The sequence below is a fragment of the Carcharhinus amblyrhynchos genome, chromosome 9 (genome assembly GCF_965287045.1).
Source record: "Carcharhinus amblyrhynchos chromosome 9, sCarAmb.v2.hapA, whole genome shotgun sequence".
Classification (NCBI taxonomy): Eukaryota; Metazoa; Chordata; class Chondrichthyes; order Carcharhiniformes; family Carcharhinidae; genus Carcharhinus; species Carcharhinus amblyrhynchos.
The window spans coordinates 64,009,562-64,034,384 of NC_137332.1; the positions used below are offsets into that span (position 1 = coordinate 64,009,562).

General features: G+C 41.3%; 1 protein-coding gene across 4 annotated transcripts in view; it reads right to left on the reverse strand.

Annotated features, from left to right (window-relative positions):
- The window catches only part of nek7 (NIMA-related kinase 7), a 180,793-nt gene extending 156,835 nt beyond the window's left edge, over window positions 1-23,958 (reverse strand). For 3 of the 4 annotated variants that reach the window (XM_080195839.1, XM_080195842.1, XM_080195838.1), the window contains exon 1: window positions 23,770-23,958. The gene's annotated coding sequence lies outside the window, so the exon portion shown is untranslated. Of the gene's footprint in view, window positions 1-23,100; window positions 23,121-23,769 lie in introns of those variants that run through there. The other variant, XM_080195840.1, reaches the window with a different exon arrangement.
- Window positions 23,959-24,823: the final 865 nt, after the last annotated feature.

Sequence of the window (24,823 nt, forward strand, 5' to 3'; positions counted from 1 at the left end):
GACACCAAGATTGGGGGAAAGGCAAATTGTGCGGAGGGTGTGGAGAGTCTGCAGAAGGATCTAGATAGGCTGGGCGAATGGGCCAGGAAATGGCAAATGGAATTTAATGTTGGCAAGTGTGAGGTGGTCCACTTTGGTAGGAAGAATGGTAGGAAGGACTATTACTTACGTGGCGAAAAACTGCAGCAGGCAACAGTGCAGAGGGACCTCGGGGTCCTTGTGCATGAGTCGCAAAAACCCAGCTTGCAGGTGCAGCAGGTGGTCAGGAAGGCGAATGGGATGCTGGCCTTCATAGCGAGGGGGATTGAATATAAAAGTAGGGAGGTCTTGCTGCAGCTGTATAGGGCATTGGTGAGGCCGCAGCTGGAGTACTGTGTGCAGTTTTGGGCGCCGCACCTGCGCAAGGATATTTTGGCCTTGGAGGGAGTGCAGAGGAGGTTTACTAGGCTGATACCGGAGTTGAGGGGGTTGAGCTATGAGGAGAGGATGAATAAACTAGGCTTGTACTCGTTAGAGTTTAGAAGAATGAGGGGAGATCTCATTGAGACGTATAAGATGATGAATGGGATGGATAGGATAGAGGTGGAGAGACTCTTCCCGCTCAAAAAAGACAGTAGGACTAGGGGGCACAGCCTCAAGATAAAGGGGAGGCGGTTTAGAACGGAGTTGAGGAGAAACTTCTTCACTCAAAGGGTGGTGAATCTCTGGAATTCTCTGCCCGTTGAAGTGGTGGAGGCTGCCTCGCTAAATATTTTTAAGAAGCTGGTTGATGGGTTCTTGATAAGAGAGGGGATTAAGGGTTATGGGGAGAGGGCGGGAAAGTGGAACTGAGCCACGACAGATAGCCATGATCTTATTGAATGGCGGGGCAGGCTCGAAGGGCTAGATGGCCTACTCCTGCTCCTATTTCTTATGTTCTTATGTTCTTAACTGAACAGGCCAAATTGTATTTCCTTTGGCTTATGCTCATTGAAACCACATGGATGCAACAGCTGTGGCTGCAGCACATAGCCCTGGTCTCCAAAATGCTACTCAGATTTGTCCTCATCAGTTGAAAGTTGCAAGAAAAATAAGCTAGCTTGGAACCAAAGAAAATAAGTCCTCCTTGTCCATGGTATCATGTCAGGTTTGACACAACAGTAACATTTGCACTGCCGAGTCAGAAATTCATGTATTCAAGATCAACCTCAAAATTAGAGCATATAATCTAGCCATATAATCAGTTTTGCATTAAGGGACTGCTAGACTCAGGGGTGCCATCCTCCAGATAAGACATTACACCAGGGTCCTATTCAATCTCACAGGTGGAGATTAAAGATTGCCCCCTGCATGACCCCAATTAGAACAAGCAAGTTCTTATATGTAGCCAATATTTATTCCACACGAAACACGTCCAAAAAGTCTTAAGAATTCTTTCACTGCTGTTTGTGAGACTTCTCTGTGCATGAATAGGAGGTCACTTTAACTTTGGTAGATGATGCTTTGGTAGTATAGTGGGGATGGAAATCTGACTGGAGGGATTAAAGTATGTTGCTGAGAGAACAACAGATTGCAGTGACCTCCGAAGAAACAAAAACGCAGAATTAAATAGACATTTTTAAATAAGTAGGTAACTCTATACTGTTTGGATATATAAAACAGTTATGTTATGCTTGCACTCAACTTTTAAAAAAGTTTAGTCAGTACTTGGAGTTCCGTAAATATTTATCATATTTCCCTTTAAAATCATGTGCCTGGATTTAAAAAGCTATGCTGTTGAATTGGAATTGCAAAACGGCATCCTAAGCTGTCCACATATTAAATCTGAAGCTTTGTGCACACTTCGTTGCTGTTACATTGAAATTTGTGTGGTGCGAAGGGAAACTATATTCACAATGCATCCCCCAAGCTGTAAAAGTTTAAAACAAACATAAATCTGTTCCCTGTATGTACGTGAAGAAAACCAAACTATTTGGCATTTAATATTCAACCTGCCTTAATTCCTTGAAGTCTACATTTTAATACATGATTTTTCTTCTTTTGAGCATTTTTTGTGCTTCCATCCAAAATTCCTAGGTTTGTTCCAGGCCATTTAGATTTTTTAATGCACTGGGGCACAGAATCGTGACAGTGCAAAACTAGGTCATTCAGCCCATCATGTTTGCACAGGCTCTCCAAAGGAGCCATTTCCATGGTAACATTCTTCCACCCTGTAACCCTGCACATTCTTCCTTTTCAGATAGCAGTCTAATTCCCTTTTGAATGCTTCAATTGAAGCTCCATCCAACACATACTCAGACAGTGCAGCTTTTACAAACATGAAACTAAATGATTAAATTACACACAAAAATACTGTCAGACAGCAAAACTGGATAACTAATCAATAATGCAGCTGTAATGTTGAACAAAAAAAGCAGTGTGAAAGACCATTCTGTAGCTGATCAAGCGTGTGAAAACCGAAACTCCCAACAACAATACTTTGCATGGTAAAAGAAATTCAAATTCCTGCCTGTAAACTATAGGTCACCTCTATCCTTCATCAAGTTTCCTCTAGTTATAATTCACTTGCTGTTTCTCTGCCATTACACCACTCATTTCAGCCAGCTCACATCTCAAAGCCCCACTGCAATTTTTTCAATGTTACTGCAAAGCACTCGCTCTTTCAAGGCCCCTCAGTATAATTCTTATATTACTCAGCAGCCCAGCCAAGTACAGTAAAAATTCACATAAAACTATCAATTTGAGTTTCACTCAAACACAATGACCAACACAACAATTGCACTAGTCATGACACAAATCTGACTGGTATCGCTATCTATAGATTTGCAAGCTGTTCTCCTGAACACCACCTGATGGGTTACGGCTTCCAAACAGTAACCTTTTCAAAAATACTTGATCATAATTCAATTCTAGAATGATTGCAAAGAAAATTGCCCTTGAAAACAATGCTTTCAGTACATCCCTTACCCTTTCTTTTGGAATATTGACTCTGCACTGCCACTGCTAAATAACAATGCAGTCAATTTCCTAAAGTTTGCAGCAATCACGTTCAATAAAAAGACACTCACATCTGACTCAGTAAACTGCAATGAATGTGGCCAGTAACCAAACAGAAAAGCATAACAAAAAATGAAACAATGATCCTAATCCATCCTACCAAACAAACTTGCATAAAATGTATACGCCACTGGTTGTGAAATCTGTAATTCTCAAACTAGAAACATGAAATAAGGTTCTCCAAATATTTTTACCCTTAATTTTGCAATGAATTAAATAATGCAAATGAAAATAATGCATACCTATGCACGATAAAAAGCAATGAACTAATCATGAAAATTAATCAGGGTTTTAACAAGAACTGATGGTTCAAGAAAAACTGACTTAGTCATGGGAATAGAGTGGGAGAATTAACAGATAGGCTGCATCAAGAAAACGTGGGAAGGGAAGAACTAAATTTTATCTCTGATTCAGAATCTGTGGTCCTCACGAGCGTAATCTAAAGTCTGGAACAGTGTAGTGACAACTATTCAGTGAATTGTTTTTAACATTCACAACAACATTACATCACCATAGAGTCAAATATGCTATAAACATTATTGTCCCAAGTACTATTTATTGATGTGCATTATTTCACGTTACTACTCCAGTGGCATTGCTTAAGATTACCAAATTTACTCGACTGATGTCAGGGATTTGTGGGATGGGGTCATCTTATGAACTGGTCAGGCCTGTATCCATTAGAGTTTAAATTGGAAGTTTAAAGGGAGTTTATTGGGAGTTTAAAGTGGAACTGAGCTACCACAGATCAGCCATGATCTTATTGAATGGCGGGGCAGGCTCGAAGGGCTAGATGGCCTACTCCTGCTCCTATTTCTTATGTTCTTATGTTCTTAAATTATTGAGGTGTGATCTTACTGATACATACAAGAGCTGGAGGGAATTAGACAAGGAGAATGGTGAAGGGATATTTCCTCTCACAGGAGGGACTGGAACTAGGGAAACAGTTACAAATAAGCAGTCATAATTCTTTTGAATTCTCTTGCTTGTAGAATGGTGAATACTTTTAATTCAGAGGTCGATAAATTCTTGACTGACAAGGGTTAACAAAGGTTATCAGGAATAAGGAGATATGTGAATTTGAGACCACAATCAGATAGTCCATGATCTTATTGAAAGCAGAGCAAACCTGAAGATCCAAATGACCTAAGCCTCCTAACTCCTATGGTCATACATTTGTTTTTTTTGTAGATCTTTCACAATCTCAGGATATGCCAAAGCATTTCAGTCTCGGGTACTTTGGAAGGTCAGCCACTCTTGTAATGTAGGATAATATAGCAATTAGACAAACAACCAGAACACCACATTTAATGAAGTAAATGTACAAAATGCTGGAAATACTCAAGGCTGTGATGTAAAGTCACAAACGTCAAACAATAATTCCATTTCTTTCTCCACGTATTGTGTCAGGGCTGTCGAGTATTTTTAGCAAATTTTATTTACTTCAAATATATGGCAACCAGTGTTTTTCTTTTGAACTTCTTTTAGTGATTCCGGTCAAGACATAATTACCCACCACTACACAAGTCAAACTCTCCTGATATCCCTGAAGATTGTTACAACCACCTGCAAGGGTTGATCAGGTCTCATTTCTAAAATACTCCCTGCATACAATGTAACCAGTTTGGCGTACATATTCATGGCTCCAAAAGTGACACTTGGACCCGAGACTTGCTGACTTAGAGGCAGCAGTGCTCCGGTGGATTTCAGCATTCCATCTATTATGTTCTACAGGCACAGGAATATTTCTATGATATAAAACATAATGAATTATTCTTGCTCTCTCTGTTCCTTGAAGTTTAATTAAGGGGCAGCACGGTAACACAGTGGTTAGCACTGCTGCCTCACAGCGCTGGGGACACGGGTTCAATTCCCGGCTTGGGTCACTGTCTGTGTGGAGATGGCACATTCTCCCTGACTGCCTACATTTCCTCCGGGTGCTCCAGTTTCCTCCCACAGTCCAAAAATGTGCAGGTTAGATGAACTGCTCACGCAAAATTCTCCCTCAATGCACCCGAACAGGTGCCAGAGTGTGGCGACTGGGGGATTGTCACAGTAACTTTATTGCAGCGCGTATGTAAGCCTAATTGTGACTAATAAATAAACTAAATAAGATTGAAACATTTAAGTTCATTGTGATATCTGTCATACAGTTGCACTTATTGTGCCTCAGGTTATTTTGTTTTGCTGACATTTGAACATTCCTAATTGCAAAATTTTTGCAATGAGAAGGAAGTCTTTCAGCATATCACTTCAGCACTGGCATATCAATCACAACCTTTGTTTCTTGACCCCCCCCACAATTTGCACAAGGCACAAATGGGCAGGAAGAGCACATGTGCAAAGAACATAAGAACATAACATCATAAGAAATAGGAGCAGGAGTAGGCCATCTAGCCTTTCGAGCCTGCCCCGCCATTCAATAAGATCATGGCTGATCTGTCGTGGCTCAGTTCCACATTCCCGCCCTCTCCCCATAATCCTTAATCCCTTCTCTTATCAAAAGCCCATCAACCCGCGTCTTAAAAATATTTAGCGAGGTAGCCTCCACCACTTCAACGGGCAGAGAATTCCAGAGATTCACCACCCTTTGAGTGAAGAAGTTTCTCCTCAACTCCGTTCTAAACCGCCCCCCCTTTTATCTTGAGGCTGTGCCCCCTAGTCCTACTATCCTTTCTGAGCGGGGAGAGTCTCTCCACCTCTATCCTATCCATCCCGTTCATCATCTTATACGTCTCAATGAGATCTCCCCTCATTCTTCTAAACTCTAACGAGTACAAGCCTAATTTATTCAGCCTCTCCTCATAGCTCAACTCCGGCATCAGCCTAGTAAACCTCCTCTGCACTCCTTCCAAGGCCAAAATATCCTTGCGTAAGTACGGCGCCCAAAACTGCACACAGTATTCCAGCTGCGGCCTCACCAATGCCCTATACAGCCGCAGCAAGACCTCCCTACTTTTATAATCTCGAATCTTCGTTATTAAGAACATAAGAACATAATAGGAGCAGGAGTAGGCCATCTAGCCCTTCGAGCCTGCCCCGCCATTCAATAAGATCATGGCCGATCTGTCGTGGCTCAGTTCCACTTTCCCGCCCTCTCCCCATAACCTTTAATCCCCTCTCTTATCAAAAACCCATCAACCCGCGTCTTAAAAATATTTAGCGAGGCAACCTCCACCACTTCAACAGGCAGAGAATTCCAGAGATTCACCACCCTTTGAGTGAAGAAGTTCCTCCTCAACTCCGTTCTAAACCGCCCTCCTTTTATCTTGAGGCTGTGCCCCCTAGTCCTACTGTCTTTTTTGAGCGGGAAGAGTCTCTCCACCTCTATCCTATCCATCCCATTCATCATCTTATACGTCTCAATGAGATCTCCCCTCATTCTTCTAAACTCTAACGAGTGCAAGCCCAGTTTATTCAGCCTCTCCTCATAGCTCAACCCCCTCAACTCTGGTATCAGCCTAGTAAACCTCCTCTGCACTCCCTCCAAGGCCAAAATATCCTTGCGCAGGTGCGGTGCCCAAAACTGCACACAGTACTCCAGCTGCGGCCTCACCAATGCTCTATACAGCTGCAGCAAGACCTCCCTACTTTTATATTCAATCCCCCTCGCTATGAAGGCCAGCATCCCATTCGCCTTCCTGACCACCTGCTGCACCTGCAAGCTGGGTTTTTGCGACTCATGCACAAGGACCCCGAGGTCCCTCTGCACCGTCGCCTGCTGCAGTTTTTCGCCCCGTAAGTAATAGTCCTTCCTACCATTCTTCCTACCAAAGTGGACCACCTCACACTTGCCAACATTAAATTCCATTTGCCATTTCCTGGCCCATTCGCCCAGCCTATCTAGATCCTTCTGCAGACTCTCCACACCCTCCGCACAATTTGCCGTTCCCCCAATCTTGGTGTCATCAGCAAATTTCGACACCCTACACTCGGTTCCCTCCTCCAGATCATCTATATAAATGGTAAAAAGCTGAGGCCCCAGCACCGACCCCTGGGGCACTCCACTAGTCACCATCCGCCAATCCGAATAGCACCCGTTGACCCCCACTCTCTGCCTCCTATTTGACAACCAATCCTCTATCCACGCTAACACCCTACCCCCAACTCCATGTCCCTCGACCTTCTGCAATAACCTCTTGTGAGGTACTTTGTCAAACGCCTTCTGAAAATCTAGAAAGACCACATCCACCGGCTCTTCTCTATCCACCGCCCTAGACACATCCTCATAGAACTCCAGTGAATTTGTCAGACACAACTTCCCTTTAATGAAACCGTGCTGCGTCTGCTCTATCAAGCAATTCCCTTCAAGATGCCTCGCAATTTCCTCCTTAATGACAGATTCTAACATTTTACCTACCACAGACGTTAAACTAACCGGCCTATAATTCCCCGCCTTTTGCCCGGCACCCTTCTTAAACAACGGCGTAACATTAGCTGTTTTCCAATCATCCGGCACTTCCCTGGAATCCAGCGACGTCTGGAAAATAACCACCAAGGCATCCACTATCACCTCCGCCATTTCTTTCAGAACCCTTGGGTGCATTCCATCCGGTCCTGGGGACTTGTCTACAATCAGCCCCTCCAGTCTGTCGAGCACCGCCTCTCTAGTAACAGTAATGTCATTAAGACCCTCCAGTCCTACCACCTTTCCATCGCTAACACCCGGCAAATTATTCACGTCCTCCTCCGTGAAGACAGAAACAAAAAAGTTATTCAATACCTTAGCCATATCCTCATCCCCTACCACTAGGTCCCCTTTCTCATCCTCTAAAGGACCAACATTCACCCTAGCCAGCCTCTTCCTTTTTATATATTTATAAAAACTCTTGCTATCCTTTTTTATATTAAGCGCTAGCCCAGCTTCATAGTTTCTCCTACCCTTCTTTATCAACTTCTTTGTCAATCTTTGAATGGCGGGGCAGGCTCGAAGGGCTGGATGGCCTACTCCTGCTCCTATTTCTTATGTTCTTATGTTCATTCAGCTCCCAGTCCCTGTCACCCTGCAGCATGTGTACAAGAATATTTTAATGCAAGTTTTTACACAATGACTTGAGCAAAATAATGATGTGGACAGCATTTGTTTCCCCCCCCCCATGTACATTTAGAATATTAAACACAAAAACCAGCAAATTCTTATTTTTAAACTCGATAACACAACTTGTGATCCAACACTGAAATTGACATCCCTAAGTAAACACATTTTTTAACATTTGTTCAACTATAATAATAAATAGTTTTGAGACTACAACTCACAATGGGCAATGCAACTGCTCCTAACACTCCAAATTTCAATACCACTGAGGGAAATTCATATTTAATACAAAGTGATAAGACCTGGAAATATGCACCAGTAATACACTAATAGATTGCCTCCAACTTTGCCCATGACAAGTCACTGTTCAAAGGAAGAGGTATTCAAAGGGCAGGAGAACTGCACATCCCAAGTGAACAAATACGAAAAGAGGTTTCTCAGATATTTACCCAAGACAGCCATGCAAATTCTACTTCTTGGAAGCCAACTAACAACAATTCCCTTTGCAGCTATATCAATTATTAATGTAGCTGCTTTAAAAAATATTGCGCACAACAGAATTCTCATCATAACAATAAGAAAAAAATCTAAAGCATCTTTCTATTATCCACTCCATTGCTCAAAAATAGTAATTGTAAATGCTCGCTCACCAGGAATTGACTGGTTTCCTCAGAAAGGTTTAAATTTTTTTTTAAAAAAGTCAGTAAGTAAATGCAAATATTATTTCTGTTTGAGCAAGGCACTTAGACATTTGCACAAGTAAATGAAGTTCTGTAAACAACTGTCTGAATCTGAAACATACAAATCGAGAACAGATATGCGCATAATCCAATTTGTCCCCCACTTTAAAAAAACAAATTTGAAATAACTGAGAATTGTGTGTTATACTTTGATTTTTAATGCAATATTTTGTTCATTCTTCTCTAGTGACCCTCCAAAACCTTCACTATATTTCATAGTTGTGCGCATTAAGTACACAAAAAATTTTTAACTTGTCACTTCCAACTCCAAGTGGCAGCAAGTTCTAGATCCTCACCACACCTCTTGTTTGCCTGTTTTCCAAACGCAACAAAATTGACAATGTTTGCCAAATCTTTCCTGACTCTAAGTGGATTTTGGGTGTTTCCCATCTAATCTACGTGATAGTTTATCAAGTTATTGTTTTCCCTGACCATCAGCTGGAGGTGCAAAGTTTGTTCATCAGACTCCCAGCAAATACACATTATGCTTGAGAATTATTTACAAATAAACAGATTTTCTTGGAATTTCAGACAGAGAGATAGGAAAAGCTGTGTATACAATTTAAGGAAGTTACAGCAAGCAAAGTATGACATATTATTAATTCCACTGCTGTATGGTGACTAAATAACTTTGAATTAAATATTCTGCCATCTCTCAGTTTTGGATATCAAATGCTGCAAGTTTTGACCACGGATGTTACAAGCTTTAGTTCTAGGTCTACATAGCAATTTATTCATTTTGTTTTTAAGTGATCCCAGGTAATAGCAAGGCAGTAGAGAACATGTGCCAGATTGAGGTAAATACTAGATATTTAACAACATTCACAAGGCAAAGAGATCTTGAGGAGTTTTGCATCAATGGGGGAAGAGAGAATTTTGGCAGCAGTAGCAATGGAATGAGGTAGACTAGGTTTTAACAGCATGCAGGTTTTTCTTGAATTAGCAGTGTTAAAAGGTAGAATCTCTTAAGTCACGTGGAGATTTCTGGAGATTGTCAGCACTGAGGAAGAAGTGGACCATCACACATATGGTCACAAGATGAGAATTTTAAACACAATGTGCTGCTTCACCAAGAGCCAGCATTCACAGAGAACATAAGCGAGCAGAGTTTTGAATGAATTTGGTTTATACAAGTTGGAAAATAGGAGACTGACCAGGAATGGATTGACTCTAAGTCTAGATAAAACAAAGGCAAGGTTGCAAGTTTCAACAGCAGTTGGGATTTTCAAAGTGTAGGAGCAAGTGAAACAGGAGACAGAGTTCTTTTCAGGGGCCAAAAAAGTGGAGATATAGTGTTTCCCTGCGCTGCCAAGTTGAACAATGTAAAAACCTCCACATAAAATACAGTTATATTGTGACATGAAAACAAAAGTTCACACAATTGCGTCAGGAATATGACAATAGGGACTAAGAGGCTGATATGACCCCAAGATGAGCTGCTGATCATATCTCTGCCCCATCACGAAAACCACCACATTCACTCCCTTAACATTGCTCACTTATGCCCCTGCTTCAGCTGAAATCCCCACGCTGAACCTTTGTTACCTCTAGGTTTGAATATTTTAGCAAATCATTCTATTGCCTCCTATCTTCCAATAAATACTAACTCATCCAAATTCTGCTGCCCATTTTCCAAATAATGCCGATTGTTTCCCCTGTATTGGCCTACAATGGCTTCCAGATTACCAAATTTTAAAAACTATCCATACTTTCAAACTTCCAAAGTCCCCACCTCTCTCTACCTCTGAACTCCTTTAGTCATACAACCAAACAACTCTACGCTGTTACACATCTGGCTGCCTATAAATCCCTGATTTTTAATCAGTCTGCCGCTTGCAACCATACTTTGAGCTACTAAGTCCTTAGCTCTCAACCTTAACCCTCTCCGTTTCTCTACCCCTTTCTCATACTTTCAGCTTGGTTTAAAACTTACCTCACTGATCAAGATTTTGATCATCTACCCAATACCTTCTTTTGTGGTTCAGCGTCAAAATTTGTTTAGTATTGTTCCAAATGCCTCAGGACAATTTATTACTTAAAAGACTTGATTTAAATCTAAGGTGTTGTTATTGTTGCTTATGAGCATGGAGTGCAAACAGGTGCAAGATTTCTAATACAAGTTAATATAGCTAGTTCCCCAAATGCCATGTACACTTCCATTCCTCACATACTACGTCACTGTAAAATACTGTTGTGAAGAGCTCTAGTTGGATCTATAAAAATCCACAGGGTGCAGCGTTGCATTTTTCCCTACAGAATTATACCCTATGAGAAATCCACACAACTTAAATTATGAATTGAGAGCGCAGCATCAGCTCAGACTCTAAACAAAACTAATTTACAAAACACTTAATACATTAATCCCCAGTTGAAATCATCAGTATTGCAGTCTAGATCATATGTGAGCAAAAGATCTTCCAGAACAGCAGACATGAAGGCTGCTGGTGTTGGAAATATGAATGTGTCACTCATATCAAGGAGTCTTCTCTAATTTAAATTAGTGTGCAAGATTTGGACTGTGGAGAGAGAGACCTTTAGCACAATATATGCCTGTAACATACCTGACAACAGTCTTGCTTGATGCTAGCACAGCGTGCCAAAAGTAGAATGTGTTCTATTCTGCAGCATGAACATACCTTACCTTATTGAGTTGTTGCACTGAGGGAGTTGAACGTTGAAAATATTTGCATGTGCATTGTGTAGTGGTAGAAAACAGCAGGATTTATGGCAAACATTACAAAGTTTCCAACCACTTTGACTGCAATATATTGGATGCACCATGCCAAACAAAGAAACAGACTTAGTTCCACGAGTTGACACTCCACTTCATAAGTGAAGTGATTTATTAAATCACACTGATAAATCAAACATCCCCCATTACCGCCACTCCCTGCCCCCACCCCAGAGCTACAAGGCAAATATACAATTTGAAGATCACAGACAACATATACTCAAGAAGAACGATTTGCATGAATAAGTGAATCCCTCTTCTGGCATCACTTCATATTAAAGATTTCTTGGCATGTATATGTTGTGCATCATAGGCCACAGCTACTACTGATTGCTTCAAAAAAAAGTATAGTGAATTGATGTTGCACAATATACAATAATTTTTGCCTTATGAAAATGTGACAGCATGCATGTTTACTTGCACTGATACTAAAGTCACAACTGTTCTTCCAAAACACAACAGCCCAAATATTGTTTATATGGTACAATGTTTAGGCAAACTAGTTAAAATTGAAAGTCCTTAGACTGGCTGAAACTGGTTTCCCCTCACAGAGAATATAAAGATATAAGAGCTAATTCAGATACAATAAACAAAACAGGTTTAAAATAAAATCTCAATATCCTAAACACTTGATAAGAAACATCATTCTGCTTATTTGAACATTTTTCAAGAAGTTGGATGTATTTTTAAACTGCAAATGCCCAAAATAGTAACACATGTGGTGTGTAGACAAGCTAGAACAGAGAGTGAATTTCAACCCAAATCGAAGTGTTGATGAATATGCTGATGTCTCAAAAGATGGTGGTAAATCCAGAGGTTGACTTTTTTTTTACCTTTTTGATATCAACTGCATGCAAAGGAAACTGAAATTGCAAGGCTTTGGAAAATATAAGAATACACTGAATCTGCAATGGGCATGAAGGAATGTACTGGAAAAAGCAAGTATAGTCTGATCCAGATCAGGCGTTTTATTCATTACTGGTTGCTGTATAAAATTCTCATTATGATACAGCAATAACACTGATCCAAAACAGTTAAAATGTTTTACAAGTGAATGAAACAGAGCATAATGGAGTTTTTAATGAAGATGAATAATAACCCACCTCATCCTGGAATATAATGTTGAACAACATTCAACAACAATAATAAAAATTTGAGTTGCCGTGTGTTAAAATTTGCAAAATCACATTTCTCAAACATTTGTATTACTACTTTACACACATGGAAGTTAACAAGTCCACGCAATGCAAACATTAATAAATGAATGAACTAGAAGGCTTAAACTGATTTGTTACAATTAAAATAGTTTGATATTCATTATAACCACATATTAATCTGTTAAAGAACTCAGATCACGACAATATTATCAAAAACAGGTAACTCATTCAATAGACCCACTGGTTTTAAAGGAATGGTTCAATGCTAGAACAAACGTCCTAAAGCTATTTCAAGAACAAAACTACAACTTTTTTCTTTATGTATCTTTGGTTCACTGTGCAGGATGTCACATTAGCCAGAATCACTGACTTACATTGGCTGAAAAAGTCAAATTCCATTCCTATCATGTGGATTTCTCAAAATTGTTTGGAAAACTATACACCTTCAGTGTATTTTCCGACACAAAACAGAATCCACTGACAGTAACTTTCAGCGCACACAACAATAGTAATCTCTGCCTGAAACATTAACTCTCTCTCTCTCTCTCCAGAGATGCTGTCCAGCCTGCTTTTTTGTTTGTTTTATTTCAGATATGTAGCACCTGCATATTTCACTTTTGGAATGTTACAGGGCTTTTTTAGTATATTAAGTTATGGTTACAGACTGTTAGCCCAGGCAGAATGGGGAGGATAATAAGCACTTACTTCATATGATGCTTCTATTGTAAAGATTTGTTTGTATTTTATACTTTATTCAAAAGTGAAAATTGGAGTAATTAAGATGGCAACCAAAGGCACCAGCAAAATGCCAATTTACCCAAAACAGCAACTAAACACCATATATCATACAAAATAAATGCAAGAAACCAGAGACTGCACTTATTTTCATAAACCTGGAACACTACAAAATTATATCAATCTAGGTATGCCACCTTAGTATCATCTGCAAGATTTGTTCTGACCTAATTATTGAAGGCAAAGAGCAAAGTCACCTCAAACACTAAGCAGATCTGAATTAGATCACTTAATTTTTCCTAATTTACCTCATTTGCATTAATTCAGATGGCAAATGAGGATGGGGAGAGATACAGCTGCTCATACACAGTTACATTTTAATCTTTACCATTCAGTCGCCAAGTCACATCTCAGCAATACAGGGTAAAATCTGGCAGACTGCATTGGAAGGCCTTCACAGAAACTACGCCATTTCCTTTCTATTAATTGCAATGGGAGGAAAAGCAATTGATCCATCAACCAATTTCTGATTCAGGCAGTCAAGGTGAGAATCTAATCCCACAAAGCTGCACTATTTTAGAAAGAGATTCACTGATATTCAATCTAGAGATTAAAAAAAGTCCGAAACAAAGTTGAATTCCATGAACATGTTCAAGCTTAAAAGAGAAAGGTTCAGTTGTATGCAAAATTCTGAGAACATAAGATCAAGTTGATAACTAAACAAAACGAACACCTTATCACAAGGTATTCAACAATGTGCAAAGTTGGGAAAGTTCAGGTACAACATTATGGAGGAAATATAATAGCATGGATTGAAGTTGTACCCCAAGGGATCAGAGCCTTGACAACTTGTACAAACATATGACTTGTCTTTGGTTGTAGGAAATACGGTCTTCAGATTTGCCAACAGCATAAACCTAGGAGGTTTCCCAAGTCAAGAAGATGACCATAAAAGACTCCAGGAGGATGTAGAGAGATTAGCAGAGAAGGCAGACAGAAGTCAGATGCAATTTAACATGCATAAGTGTGAAGTAATACATTTTGGAAGGAAAATATCTTAAATGTGACTACAGGGCAGGACATTCCAAAGCAATTCACCAAATGAATTTTTTTTTTAAACTTTATTCCAATCCAATCAAGTCAAATTAAACCCAATTCAGAGTCCCAACAAGTTGGGACATTCCCGATCCAAGCTGACAAGACAGGGCTCTCACCTCCTGTCTTGGGCTTGATCTACATGATCCAAGCTGACTGGAGCAGGTGTAGCTCCTCCTCCAGGGCTTGATCTTATTTGCATCTTAGCCAAATGGCCGAGATGCCGCTTTAAAAAATTGCTTCAAATGAAGCTGAAATGTAACCTAATGACTTCAACCAAGTGCAGCATGTCGATACTACACTTGATCTTAGCCAAAAGGCCGAGTCATAGATACTCACACTTAATTTTACTTTATCTCAACACTGCTCTCACCAAATGAATTACTTTTGAAATATAGTCACCACTGTAATGCAGGAAAAACAAGGATTGGGTGCATACATTTAACAGAAAGACACCAGAGGCATCCATATTCAAGTACATATTTCCCTAAAAACCAGTAGTAGATTCAGCAATACAGGTCAAAGGAATTTGGGATTTTATAGAGAGTGGGCAACAAATAATGAAGAACTTGTACAAAGCATTGCTTAGACCACAGTTAAGAGTTTTTTTCTAAAATGCAAATTTGTTCTATTGCAAAACTGAGCGCATGCCGCAACATTTGCATATCAACTTTTTGAGTGATATTTGGAAAAACTAAAATAGTAGAATATAAAAACATAATTTAAACACAAGGGTGGCACAGTGGTTAGCACTGTTGCCTCAGTGTCAGGAACCCGAGTTCGATTCTCAGCTTGGGTCACCGTCTGCGTGGAGTTTGCATGTTCCCCCCATCTGTGTGGGTTTCCTCCAGGTGCTCCTGTTTTCTTCCACAGTCCAAAGATATGCGGGTTAGGTGCATTGGCCCTGGATGCGTAGGTTAGAGGTATTAGCAGGTTAAATGTGGGGTTGTGGAGAAATAGCCTGGGTGGAATTGTTGTCAGTACATGCTTGATGGGCCGAATGGCCTCCTTCTCCACAGTAGGGTTTCTATGTTTCAGATGATAAATCATAACTATTCCTTTAAAATTAATGATTTAGGGTAAAAATATCTGCCAAGGTTTATCTCGACATAGGCCTGTCCTTGTCCCTGGGACCTGTGGCTGGAGTTCTGCTTCCAATTGAGAACTAATCACTTTCCTTTAAGCCTTTGGTAAGTAGGATTTCCTATGCCTGTGGCAAATTGACTTTCAAATCAATTGTTCACTGTCAGGCTCAATAATGAGATTTCCCTTGCATACTGATGTGGCAACAACAACTTGAATAACAAAAAGGAGGTTGGAAGGGGAATGGGAGGTCAAACGTAGCAGTCAGCATGTATGCAGCAAGCAATTGCCAATAACAAATAAACAAAGGATCAAAACAACTGTTTCACACAAAGAAAAATGCTGGTCGACAAACTATAAAAGGCCTCCTGTCCTTTGAATAGCACTTAATAACCTCACCCATCCACATAGATAGGTAATTGGCTTATTCAAAAATCACTCTGGCAGGCAGTTGCCAAATTGTAATGACAATCCAAATAAAATAACGTTAGGGTACCAGAGTATGTTATGAAGCCCAGCTAGGCCCCATTAGTTCTTTTAATTTTGGCATTAGCGTGAGGATAAGATGTTTCAGTCCAGTGTGATTCTATCAACACACTATAAAGCTTTTATCGAAACAAACAACTTAACAATACAGTTTACCTATCACAAATGAATAAGCTTAACTTTTACCAATTGAAATACTCAAACATAAGATTCATTCCTTTCAAGCAATCAAAATCTGAAACCCAGAAAAACCAAAATAAACAAAAATGCATGAATTCAGATAACAAACACATCCCCAGCTAAAATCAATTAGCCTGCATTCTTAGCATGCGAGCTGCCTAGTGCAGATAATTCAGCAATTAAAACAGAGCTGAATTTTAAGCATAGCCCTGACAAGAAATATGAACGGAATACATTTCTTAAAGGCACAGTATCATAAGTAATCATAATTCATAACTATAGACATGTATAATAAAAAGGGTGCACAATTAACATTTCAGTAATTATAACACTGCAAAATGCAGGTCTCCTTAACTGACAATAAAAATGCAAGGTGAACAGAACTCTGAATTTTGTATAAAAGTCCATACATAAGAACATAAGAAATAGGAGCAGGAGTAGGCCATCTAGCCCTTCGAGCCTGCCCCGCCACTCAATAAGATCATGGCTGATCTGTCGTGGCTCAGTTCCACATTCCCGCCCTCTCCCCATAACCCTTAATCCCCTCGCTTATCAAAAACCCATCAACCCGCGTCTTAAAAATATTTAGCGAGGCAGCCTCCACCACTTCAACGGGCAGAGAATTCCAGAGATTCACCACCCTTTGAGTGAAGAAGTTCCCCCTCAACTCTGTTCTAAACCGCTCCCCCCTTTATCTTGAGGCCGTGCCCTCTAGTCCTACTGTCCTTTCTGAGCGGGAAGAGTCTCTCCACCTCTATCCTATCCATCCCATTCATCATCTTATACGTCTCAGTGAGATCTCCCCTCATTCTTCTAAACTCTAACGAGTACAAGCCTAGTTTATTCAGCCTCTCCTCATAGCTCAACCCCCATCAACTCCGGCATCAGCTTAGTAAACCTCCTCTGCACTCCCTCCAAGGCCAAAATATCCTTGCCTAAGTGCGGCGACCAAAACTGCACACAGCACTCCAGCTGCGGCCTCACCAGTGCCCTATACAGCTGCAGCAAGACCTCCCTACTTTTATATTCAATCCCTCACGCTATGAAGGCCAGCATCCCATTAGCCTTCTTGACCACCTGCTGCACCTGCAGGCTGGGTTTTTGCGACTCATGCACCCTTTGTTGTTGGGCTGACTTAATTAATTTCTCTATCATTCACATGCTATGTCTACGCCATCCACATCACAGCCTTGGTTTAATATTAGTCAAAAAGTGGCAACTTCAACAATTCAACACTTCATTGGTATAATACTGAAATGACAACCTTAATTATATTTCCAAGTCATTAAGGCAGCCTGACACAAAGGCAGGAGTGAAAGCAATTGCGTCAACCATAAACTTACTGAGGTAACAAGCAGAGAAAAAGAACAAAGCTTCGGAAAGGTGCTCAGTAAAATAAAACAAATCTTGAGTAATTACTGAAAATCCAGAGGTGGTAGAGGAATGGCAAGGCATTTTAACATTGGTATGTTGCAGGTTTGGGGAGTTACTTACACAGCAAGTTTTACGAAGTGGGAGATAAATACAACTAGATATTGTATTACTGTGCAATTTAGACAGTAAAAAGTGTGAAATCTTTATCTCCCCTCATCATACATCAAGGCATTTACCATATTACAATAGTGGAAAACATCTGTGCTGCAGAAGTACATTGAACATTGATGAGCACAGGCATTAGCATACGTTGTACATGTTTGTAATCCTAGTCTATGATTTAGATGCAATTGCAATGAATTTCTGAAAAGGTGTCTGTGTTGAAAATGTTAATATACACCTGTTCACAGCATCTGTTACAAATGTTCATTTGTAACTCTGGGGTAACAAACTTTCAAGTAAATCTGACTGACAAATGCTGCACTTTTGCTTTGCTAAAGATTTCAATTTCACAAACGTTAAACCAACTATGAAATGATGTCTGAAATTCGGCCCCCATGTTTCTCATTAAATTACCAACTTAGGTTCAGAAACACATGAACAGTCATCAAGTTTGCAGGCAACAAATTGTCAGAGGTAGCAAACAGTATTATCCATTGAAGCTGACAAAAAATCTAGTGGAGGACTGAGATGATGTTTGCAAGAGGGAAAACAGTGGCAGATTAAATGAATGCAAATAAGTGCAAAGTATCACACACAAAGCAAAATGAAATATACAACAATTGAAATAGCTAACAACCATAAGCCATAGGAGCAGAATTAGGCCACTCAGCCCATCGAGTCTGTTCCATCATTTAATCATAGCTGATATCTTTCTCATCCCCATTCTCCTGCCTTTTCGCCATAACCCCTGATCCCCTTATTAATCAAGAACTTATCTATCTCTGTCTTAAAGACACTGAAATGACATGGCCTCCACAGCCTTCTGCGGCAAAGTGTTCCAGATTCACCACTCCCTGGCTGAAGAAATTCCTCCTCATCTGTTTTAACGGATCATCCCTTCAATTGAAGGTTGTGCCCTGTACTTCTAGCTTTTTCTACTACTGGAAACATCCTCTTCATGTCCACTCTATCCAGGCCTTGCAGTATCCTGCAAATTTCAATAAGATCGTCCCTCATCCTTCTAAACTCCAACAAGTACAGATCCAGAGTCCTCAAACTGTTCCTCATATGACAAGCTCTTCAGTCCAGGGGTCATTCTTGTGAACCTCCTCTGGAACCTTTCCAAGACCAGCACATCCTTCCTTAGATACAGGGCCCAAAATTGCCCACAATACTCCAAATGAGGTCTGATCAGAGCGTTATAGAGCCTCGCAAGTACGTCCCTGCTCTTGTATTCTAGACTTCTCAACATGAATGCTAACATTGCATCTGTCTTCCTAACTGCCAACTGAACCTGCTTGTTAACCTGAAGAGAATCTTGAACAATGACTTCCAAGTCCCTTTGTGTTTCTGATTTCCTAAGCATTTCCCCGTTTAGAAAATAGCCCATGCATCCACTCCTCCTTTCAAAGTGCATAACCTCACTCTTTTACACACTGTATTCCATCTGCCACTTCTTTGCCCATTTTCCTAACAAAGGAAAATGATCCCACTCATTCTGCAGGCCCCCCTGCTTTCTCAAGATGACCTGTTTTAATTTGATTTATTGTCACATGCATTAACATAGGGAAAAGTACAGTTTCTTGTACACTATACAGACATAGCATATCATTCATAGAGAAGGAAACGAGAGAGTGCAGAATGTGGTGTTACAGTCATAGCTAGGGTGTAGACAAAGATCAACTTAATGCAAGGTAGTAGATCCATTCAAAAGTCTGGCAGCTGCAGGGAAGAAGCTGTTCTTGAGTCGGTTGGTATGTGACCTCAATCTGTCCCTCTACATCTTTTTTTATCATCTGCGAACTTTGCAACTTAGAGGATAGGCTGAAAGATTTCAGAGAATGATGATAGAGACGAGAAACGGACAAGTGTGAATGAAACAAAAAAGATGGTGATAGAGTGGAAGACAGGATGGCTTTCTCACATCCTTTCTTGCTTACATTTCTAACATTTTCTAGTTCCAATTATAGTAATTGAATTGATTTGGATTTAGGAATTCATGGTGGAGTCTCAGCACCACACCTACTGAATCTGTCAGAAAGCAATTTTTGCAGCATATTTGCACATATCACTTGTTAGCAAACAGAATGTTTATAAATCTGCATAGCATCAGGTTAACAAAAAAAAAATCAATCATTCTGACAGTTGAAGTTATCCTCTGGTCCCAATGTCCTTAGTAGCTATTCACAAACAGGAAATTTTCCACCTGGAAAAATGAGCACTATTAGTGGTAGTGAGGAAATTTCTCAACACTACTATATTTTTCCTTTTAATGTCAGAGTTCAAGAGCAAGCTCTCTAGAGCAGCGTTATAGTGCACTTAGTCCTGAAACTGCTGGCATTTCACTGTTAGGCTGATAGCAAACACCGACAGCTTCACTATCATCACAGTAAAATCAGGCTGCCAACTCTGTTCATCTCTCCAGTCACTACTCATTTGCTGAGTATTTCCAACATTTTCTGTTTGGAGTACAAATATCTAACATCTACAATATTTTCCTTTGTATAAGAATACGGAGTGATGTTAATAAATGAGGAGCACACAGGTCTGAAGCCTTTACAAAGCTATTGGTTGGCAATTCAAACACTATTTGATCCCGTCACTAAAGAAATTCAAGCGCTGAATTAGGTTGTAACAGAGTCAAAAGACTAAACCCTTGCATCTTAAAATCAAAGTCATTCCAACACAGCATGAAGCTATTTGGCCCATCTGGTCCATGTCATCTCCTGTAGAGCATTCCACTCAGCCCCATTCCACCACTATCACCATTGCCCCACTAGTTTATTTTTCTGAAGTGCCAATCCAATTTCCTTTTCAAATACTGATCACTGTGTAAATTTCAGCTGAGTGGGGGTAAAAACCATCAGGAAACAATAGATATCAGAGAGCTGGCACAGACACAATGGACTGAGGATGGCCACCTCCTGTGTTGCAACAATCCTGTGCCTTGGAATCTTCTGTGACCTCTGCTGCCAGTCTTGCAGGCAACGAGTCCCAGAAGAATAATGGCACATATCCGAGTATTGAATTACATGGGAAGCTTAGAACAAAATCTCTTCAACCATGACATCAGGCTATTAAAAAGATAATAGATAAGCTTATAAAGACAAAGGAAAATTGAAAAATGTATCTTAAGCTCCATTCCAAATTAAAAAATAACTTCAGGTCAAGTCACAAAGCAATAAAAGGTAACAAGATTGTTCAAAGCATTTCTTCATGCAAAGAATGACTGATATCTACAATGATATTTGCAAGAACAATGTACAGTACTCAAGTTAATACAATGACTTCCACGTTTACAAATAGGTCACTGAACGAATGGTTTGCAAGGTAAACTCAAACAACCTAATTCTGGCAGACGTAATTCAAATTGCTTTACTAGTTCAATTCATAATAAATTGACTTAACAACATGGGACTGCACGGTAGCACAGTCGTTGGCACTGCTGCTTCGTAGCTCCAGGGACCTGGGTTCAATTCCCAGCTTGGGTCACTATCTGTGTGGAGTTTGCACATTCTCCTCGTGTCTGCATGGGTTTCCTCCAAGTGTTCCGGTTTCCTCCCACAGTACAAAGATGTGCGGGTTAGGTTGATTGGCCATGCTGAAATTGTCTCTTAGTGTCTTGAGATGCGTGGGTGAGAAGGATGAGTGGGTAAAATATGAGGGGGGGGTGTGGTCAGTACAGGCTTGATGGGCTGAAAGGCCTCTTTCTATACTGTAGGGTTTCTATGACGATAAATTTCCCATTAAGGCATTCAATTACGACCTGGAAAATCTAACACTACAACTAGAAAATTGCACACATTTTTAGCGTGGATGAGTGCACATAGCAAAATAGTTCAATAATGGCATCAAGGATGTAATTAAAAATTAAACAGGGTTCACAAAGCTTAAAGATGAAGACCAAGTCTTAAGTAAAGTTTTAAAAAATAACTAACAATCAAAAGGGATTAAAACATAGTTTGATAATATCTGAAGAGGTAGCCTAAAAACAAACTTCTCAGAACAAATTATGGGATATCATTATTGCGCATGCCGAGACTGACAAATTATTGGCTGTTTCAGCCAGTTGAGGTACATCAGCTGCCACCTCCACCCCCAGTCCTCATACAAATAGGAGGGGCAAGCTCATACTTAACTAGAGTAACTATAATCTACAGTATTACTCAAATGCTTTTTGGAAATTGGAAATTAATGTCAAGATTTTTAATGTTCTATAAGAAGCAGACAGATTTTTTCAATAAAGGACAATAAGTTTTCTTAAATTTTTGTGCCATGCCTTGAACATATTGTTGATATGCTCAGAATGTGAGAGTGATGGATGAATACACATTTAAATTAAGAAACAGCACAAATAAACAGAGAGAGGCTATTCAGCCCCTTGGGCTCTGTGCCACAAGGTCATGGCTGACCTGTCTATCCACTCCAGTTTTACAATCAACATCTGATCTAGCATTTATAGAAAAGTTCCAAACTTTACAGAATTGTTACAGTGAAGGAGGTCATTTGACCCACTGTGCCCACACCAGCTCTTCAAACAAGCATTATGGCTGAATTCCATTTCCCATCTTTGCTTCCATACCCCTGCACATTGTTTCAGGTAGTCATTTAATGTCTACTTGCATATCTCAATTGAATTTGCTTCCAACACTTCCAGACAATGCATTCCAGACCCAAGCCACCCTACGTGTGAAGTGTTTTTTGAAAGGAATGGTTCAGTGCGCATTTGGACCAATTATTCATGAAGTTCCCATCACTTAATCAAAAGTGGAAAGGCCACATGGTGAGAGTGGTTAGTTTACTGCCTCACAGCACCAAGGATCTGGGTTCAATTCAAGCCTTGGGTCACCAGCTGGGGTTCGCCCTGTGTCTGCATGGATTTCCTCCGGGTGATGCGGTTTCCTCCCGTAGTCCAAAGATGTGCAGGTTAGGTGGATTGCCTATGCTAACTTCCCCTTAGTATCCCAAGTCCTGATGAAGGAGCAGTGCTCTGAAAGCTCGTGCTACGAGATAAATCTGTTGAACTTCAAGCTGTTGACAGACTACCTACTGTGCCTACCCGGTCCAATGCCGACAACTCCACAAGATGTTTAAATCAGATGGATTAGCTATGGAAAATGTTACGGGGATAGGGCCTGGGTAGGATGCTCTGTGACAGAATCGGTGCAGGGGTCGAATGGTCTCCTTCTGCACTGTCGGGATTCCACGACTCTCGCACACGCTTGAAATACAACAAGCACCTGTCTGTACTTGAAAGTTACATTTTCACAAATGTGATAAGCTTACTCGTCAAGAAGACCCACAGAGCACAACAACCACCACCTTTAAGCTGAAAGAAGCGACGAACGACAAAACAAAGCAGAAATACTGAGAATTTTCTTTCAATTACATTCTGAGAACCTGCTCATCGCACAACCCCGGTGACAACAACTTTTATCTTTCGAATCAGAGCAACTTGCTGCTGTAAGACAGCAGCCCATCCAACAAGTGACAGGCCAGCCAGCCAATCCCCAGGGCGAGTCCACTTGGCAGAGCTGGCAGGCGGCCAGTCGCAGGGAGAGAGGGGCGGGAGCTGCGCCGCCAGCGGGTTTGGTTGCTTCTCGGACTGGCGGCGCTGACTCTCCGCCGCCGCAGCAGCAGCGGTTTGGTTACGGTGCACCCACTGAGAGGCAGAGACCGTGACCGGAGAGGCTGCAGCCGGCCGGGGCCGACAGCGAGTTCCATGTCGAGAGTGCGGAACCGACTCGGCCCTGAATCAGAAGGGGAAAAACTCACTCCCTCCCAATAGCCGGGCTTTGGAGGACAGGACGCGGGACGGTCATTTCAAACTTAGGCCGGAGGAACATGATCGGGCGATGGGAAAGAAGCTCCGCGACCATGAGACGACGCCATCCGCCCGCCCTCATCTCCCGCTCCCTCCCCATCTCTGATTGCCTCCCAGCTCCATGTCCTTACCGGGAAATGGCAGCTGCCGCTGTGCGGGTTGTGGCGATGGCGCCGCTTTTACTTCTCCTCCAGCTGCGGCCTGCGAAGCGCGTGCGGCGGCTCGAGCTCAGGCTCAGGCTCGCGCGCTGATGTCAATACGGAGACTGCGCCGCTGCCGCCATTGGTTGCAACCTCCCAGCATTCCCCGGGACACACACACACACTCAGCCCACGGGCGGGGGGGTTCTCGGGCAGGAGGCGTGGCGTGACTGCAGCGCAGGGGAAGGAGGGGGCGTGGCGTGATTGCTGTGGGATGGGGCGCGTGGACTCCAACGCGAGGATAGGAGAGGGCGGGGCACGACAAGAGCGTACGGGGGAGGGTGCATGGATGCAGCGCGTGTGAAAGGAGGGGGCGTGGCGTGATTGTAGCGCGTCAGAGAGGGAGGTGTGGCGTGTTTGCAGAGCCTGCGGGAAAGTGGGGGTAGGGGCGAGAGATGGAATGTTTTAACCCCGCGTGTGTCAGTGGATCTGCTGAACGTGCTCAGCCCCTGAACAGTTGTTCAATCTGTGGAGGTGCTGCTTAACTAAACTCATTGCATTGCTTTGCCCTTTTTTTGGACTGCTGATGCTCCCAGTCCTCTCTTTGGTTTGATTTATTATTGTCATCTATTAGTGAAAAGTATTGATAGTTGCGCGTTATATGTCGAGCCTTGCTCACGTCCACAGCCGTGCTAATATTTCTCCACAGCTCCAATCTCATAGAGAACATAACATTGTCCAGACAGAATAGTTGATCCTTTGTGGCAATCAACTAATTTAACCGATTACAGAAACACCAACGAGGCTTGGCACTTCGAAGCAATTTTGCAGAGAGCAGCTGTCAAAGTAGAGACAGCCAAGACTGCAATAAAACACACAATTCATCCAAAAAAGCTATGAATAAAAAGGGATAAAGTTTATATCACTTCTATTTGCATGGTACCTTGAAGGCAATAAGCATTCCAGGGAACTTCACTGGAACAGTGACAAATAAAATACAACATCCGGCCACATTCAAAAATGAAAAAAACAAAATGCTGAAAGA